We start from the raw sequence: 5,721 nt of genomic DNA, 5'->3' as shown, positions 1-5,721 counted from the left end.
TAAATTAAGAGAAATGTTGGAGATTGTAATCCCAACTACTGATACGAGTGCATTCACATCACCTGGCAGAGCACAGAGGAATTTTTCAAGGCTTATTTATTAAGCTTATCTTTTATGTCTAGATCACAAATCAAATCTTATCAACAAATTTATGGTTTTGCATTAGTCCTTATCCTACAGAGCACCCATCCATAGCAGTCCAATTCTCTATATTAAGCGAATTTGTATTTTGTCATTCAGTCTCTTGAGTCAAGCCCTGGAGAGCTGTAAAGTATTATGAAGCTGAAGAATCTGTATGTCAATAGAAAATTGTAATGGTGTCTGAATGTATAAGGTAGATGTAATGTTTATTCTAATCAATATGTTTGTTCTCTTTTAGTATGGATAGGCTCCCTATGTTTATTCTAATCAATATTTATCAATCTGTACCTTTACTTGCAGAGTGACATTGACATATGTATCTTGGGGATTCTACTTGAATAGATTTCCTGTTTTTTCCAACCGATCCTTTATCCTCTCTAAGAAACCGAATTCTTCTAATTCAGACAAAATTTAATTGACTTATTTGTCATCTCTTATAAAGATCACAAGATGTCATCTAGAGACCAAGTTCATGAAACCCTTCTCAATGCTAAAGAAAAGCTCTTGTACAGTGGACATAACCATCTTGAGGTTAAGGAAAAATACATCTTTCCTCCCCATGAACGTCCCCACATGTCTGAAGTCACTCATTCGTGTGCTATTCTAGTAGTAGACTTCACAGACTTAAATGGCCATGATAGAAGAGCGGCGGTCAAAGAGATCAGGGATGCATGTGAAGGGTATGGGTTTTTCCAGGTAAGCTTCACTTTATCTACGATTTTCGTTCAAAACTTATTTGGGTTTTGTTTGATATCAATCATATGAGAAATTTCAGATTGTAAACCATGGAGTCCAAGAATCTGTGTTGAAATGAATGATGGATACAGCCAAAGAGTCTTTTGAAATGCCCATGGAAGACAGAGCCTATCTATAGTCGGAGGATGTAAGACGAGCAGTGAGGCTTTCTACGAGCGTCAACATGACCATGGAAAAAGTCTTAAACTGGAAGGATACTTTAAGACATCCATGCCATCCTTTAGAGGAGGTCATTGACTCTTGGCCTGAAAAACCTACAGCTTACACGTATAATTAAAAAGATAATGTAATATTAATAGGGGCTTTCATAGTGGAAACCATGTCTGAAACCCTAACTGTGTTTTTTCTATTTTTACAGAGAGCATGACGGGAATTATGCTAAACAGATAAGATCGCTGATGTTGACACTGCTAGCTGCAATTTCTGAAGCTTTAGGGTTGGATGGTGATTATCTGAATACAAAATATGGGAAATTTTCTCAGATATTGCTTATAAATTATTATCCACCATGCCCAAGTCCAGATCTTACCTTGGGCACGACACCTCATTCAGATCCAGGTCTGATCACTGTTCTGATGCAAGGAGATGTGAGTGTGTCTGCAAGTGCTCAAAGATGGTAAATGGATTGCAATAGAACCCATACCCAATGCCCTTGTAGTGAATGTGGGAGATCATCTTCAGGTCTCTGAGCATAAAAAATACTGATCCAATCTGTTTTTCAGAGTTTCTTGGTTTTCTATAAAAAAATTGAAGGATGGATTTTGAAGTTGTGTTTTGTGGGTGTTTTGATTAGGTGATAAGCAATGGGAGATTCAAGAGTGCAGAGCACAGGGCTGTAACTAACATGTCATCTGTACGCATGTCAATTGCTACATTCTCTAGGCGTTCAATGGATACCTTCATTGTTCCTGCAGAATCCATGGTGGATGAGGAGCATCCTGCTATGTGCAAAGAGTATAGCATTCAGGAATCGACAAACGAATTCTGGAGTCATGAATTGAAGAGCAAAAGTGTCATAAGTCACTTCCAGATCTGAGGCAAACTCGGATGGATCTGGAACCATGTAAAGGGTATATTGTCCAAACTTTTGATCATAAATTTAAAATAATTGTCCAAATACTATTGGAATTTGACATCTTTTATAATTATATTGTTCAATGATTTTTGGATTTGAATGAGTTATCAATTTTTTGATTTTCATTAACATTTCAAATCATGTTTTAGGATCGAAGAGAAAACAAAATTTAGAAGTGGCTCGTATTACAGAGAATGTATAAAGACAAAACAAAGTCAAATAAATTTTTTTAAGATTTATGAAAAATGTAGTGATTTTTATCTAAATTTTTTGTTGTTTCGGACTACAAACTATGCAGATCATGAAGATCAAATATTGAAATTTTCAGAAACATCCATAATGTTTTCAATTTTTTAAAAATTGGTCAACTGTATCAGAATAGCCATATCCCTTATTACACAGCATACACTAAATACAAACGTGGATGAAAAGCATGCATGTCCACAATGATCGGAGGATAGCAACTGGAAGCGGCCATGCATGAGGGTTTTGGGAGCTGGTATAGCTTCCTCTGGGCTGTGCAAACGTGGGGAAATCTTCCCATTTCTCTGCAATCTGCTGTGATCTTTTGCAGCCTTGATATTTTGGACGAAATTTTGTTGAGTAGGGTTTGATTGCATTGTGGGAATTGTGGGAATCAGTTTTTTTGAGTTCTTTTCAAACATCTATATCTCTTAGTTTGTTTGCTGGGTTCTTATGGCCGTGAGTGGGGTCTCCAGGAGTCTCATTCTTGCTGGAGCCGGTTGTGATGGATCTTCTCCTAGGGCGAGTTCACAAGAGAAGGAGCCATTTTATGTTAGTGAGCGTCAGAAGTTAAATAGGTTAATGGATGCTTTCCTCGTAGTCAGGATCAGCCTGTGCTAGTTATTCCTTCGGAAGCAGTAATGGAAGATGTGGACTGTTTGGCCACACATGCATTAATATGCAAGTTTCTTGGTATCCAGATTTCTCTGTTAGCTCTGGAAGCCTGGATTCGCCGTTCATGGCAGGTGGAAGGCAATATGGATATTATGCTGGCTGGTAATAGCTACTTTGTAATGAATTTCTCTTGCATGTCAGATTGGAACCGGGTCTTTGAGGGAGGCCCATATTTTTATGATAGTATTGGTCTTTTTGTCAAGCCCTAGCATACGGGGCTCAATTCTGCTGAGGATCTTCCTTCGAGGGTTCCTGTTTGGGTCCGCCTGCTACGGCTTCCTTTGGAGTTCTGGCATGAGGATATCTTGTGATAGATTGTTGCTGTGCTTGGAAAGCCGACTGCTATAACACATCAATCACTGGACAAGAAAGTTATTTCTTATGCCTGTATTTGTGTTGAAATTGATTTAAATAATCCTTTGCTAGATTTTTTAGAAATTTGCCTAGGCTACAGCTAGACTATGAATCTATTCCCTTTCATTGTCGTATTTGTCATGCATATGGGCATTTATAGCATCAATGCACTCAAGCCTCCAAAGGCAATGGTACCCCTGCTGGGTTCTCTGGTCCAAGGATGGCCAATGATGGTAAGGGGAATGGTCATAATGTTAGTACTGGAAAAGGCAATGTTCAGATTGAAAGGGGAATGGTCATAATGTTAGTACTAAAAAATGCAATGTTAGTACAGGAAAAGAGAAAGCTCAAATGAACACTTCAAGTCAGGGGCAAGGGCCATCTAGTACTACTGGTCTTGATAAGGATGGTTTTATCCTGGTTCGAAACTGTGCTAAGGGGTGGGGTCAGAAGCGATCTCATCTAGATCGGCAAGTGGACTCACGATTCAATCATTTTGAGGTTCTTGACAACATGCTCATAGAAGAAGGTATTCTTGCAGAGGCTCAGTGTGTAGCTATTGGCTCAGAGGGGAGGAGTTCTATTCTTAGTGGCAACCAGGATGTTGTAGTTCAGTAGTTGCCAGAGACTTCTATTGGCCCTGAGTCTGGTGCCCTTGTGGTTTCTCTTGCTCCATAGGAAAATGATGTTCTTCTAGCAGATTTGGTTAAAGATGTGTTTGCTTCTGGTAAAGGAAAGGGATCTTCTCTTGCTTTGGGCCTGATGCAAAGACCATTTAAGAAAGTCTCTTTTGCTACTCCCTCAGGAGTTAGCTGAAAGTAGGATTAGGAAAAAATTAAACTTATAGGAGATTTACTAGTAGAGTCTGGGGCTGTCAGGACCTTGGATGAACATTTTCCCCACTCTACTCAATGATTATTCTCTCATGGAATGTAAGGGGGTTGAATAGCATCCCCAGACAAAATGCTATTCATGAGTTGGTGGTTGAGCATTCTCAGGATATCGTTTGTATCTAGGAGACCAAGCTTTCAGTGGACTTCATGTTTAGATGCGCTCCTAACATTTGATTTCTAGGCCAATGTTAGTGCGTTGGTGCTTTGGGGAGCTCTGGTGGTCTTGCCATTTGCTAGGATCCAAGGAAAGTTATGCCACTTTACTGGGTCTCTTGCCTCTCAGCTCTCTCAATGGTTGCTTCCTCTCTAGAAACTGGAGAGATGATTCTTGTTACTAATGTGTATGCTCCTATTGATCTCCCTAGCAAGATTAAGCTTTGGGATCATATTAGGCATGTCAAAAACTATCATCCTTTCTTGCCTTGGATTGTGGCTAGAGACTTCAACTCTGTTCTCAGTCTGGGGGAGAAGAGGGGTGGGCTAGGCCACTTGGATCCTTCGTCTGAGCTTCTTCGACAAAATATTAATCTTTTACATCTCTCTAATGTCAAACCTCTCAATGGGCTCTTCACTTGGAACAATCGAAGGGCTGGTAATGATGCTATCTCAGAAGGCTTGGACAGGTTCCTTGTTTCTTGTTTTTGGAATTCTGGCTCTCTTTCGCTCTCTTTTGAAATTCTTGATTGGAGAGGTTCTGACCACTAGCCTATTAAGCTCACAGCTAGTTATGTTGTTGTCCCCAAGCAGCCTCCCTTTAAGTTCTAGCTAATGTGGCTTCGAGACTCTTCTCTTCATGACTTAATGGCTCCATGGTGGAGATAGGGAGGCCCTACCTATGGCATTGCTATGTTCTTCTTCTCTAAAAAACTTTAATATGTTAAAAGGAAGTTGAAGCATTGGAACAAGAATTGTTTTGGCAATCTCCACATTATGAAGAAGAGGGCTCAAGATCGTCTTGATGTTATTACTAGGTAGATTTGGGATCTGGGTTTTTCTAAAGCTCTTGGCATAGCAGAATCCCGAGCTTCTACTGATTTAGCTAAGTGGGATCTTAGAGAAGAAATTTATTGGAAGCAGAGGGCTCGAGTTGATTGGCTTCAAGAAGGGGACAAGAACACTACTTTTTTTCATAAATCTGTGTAGGCTCGACGTAATAGGAGATACATTTCTTCTCTTGTTACTTCTAATGGGTTGCATCTGACCTCCTCTCAAGCTGTTTCCAGGGAAGCTATTCAGTTTTACTCTGCTCTCTTTTCAAATGATTTACCTCCAGTAGAGATTGAGGAGACTACAATCCTTTCTTGTATTCCCTCTGTTGTGACCAGGGAGATGAATGACTCTCTCATGAGGCCTATTAGTATGTTTGACTTGGAGGGGGTGGTCTTCAGCTTGCGGAAGGGCAAAGCTCTGGGACCTGATGGCTTCCCTATTGAATTCTTTCAGAAATTTTGGGATATTATCAAACATTACCTTTTGGATGTGGTTCAGGAGTCCTATTCCAACAAAGAAATGCTCCGAGCCTTGAATGCTACTTTCTTAGTCCTTATTCTGAAGAAGGTAGAGGCTAATCAGTTGGATTTCTTT

The 5,721-nt window shown here is 39.9% G+C and overlaps 1 pseudogene; it reads left to right on the top strand.

Moving 5' to 3' along the window:
- The first annotated feature begins 591 nt into the window (after window positions 1-591).
- LOC149544945 (protein DMR6-LIKE OXYGENASE 1-like) lies at window positions 592-2,042 on the top strand (annotated as a pseudogene).
- Window positions 2,043-5,721: the final 3,679 nt, after the last annotated feature.

The sequence above is a fragment of the Cupressus sempervirens genome, chromosome 8, assembly GCF_028749045.1.
Source record: "Cupressus sempervirens isolate cs-2001-9-10 chromosome 8, ASM2874904v1, whole genome shotgun sequence".
NCBI lineage: Eukaryota > Viridiplantae > Streptophyta > Pinopsida > Cupressales > Cupressaceae > Cupressus > Cupressus sempervirens.
Note: the sequence above shows the minus strand (reverse complement) of the source record. Positions and strands in the feature narration are given on the sequence as shown.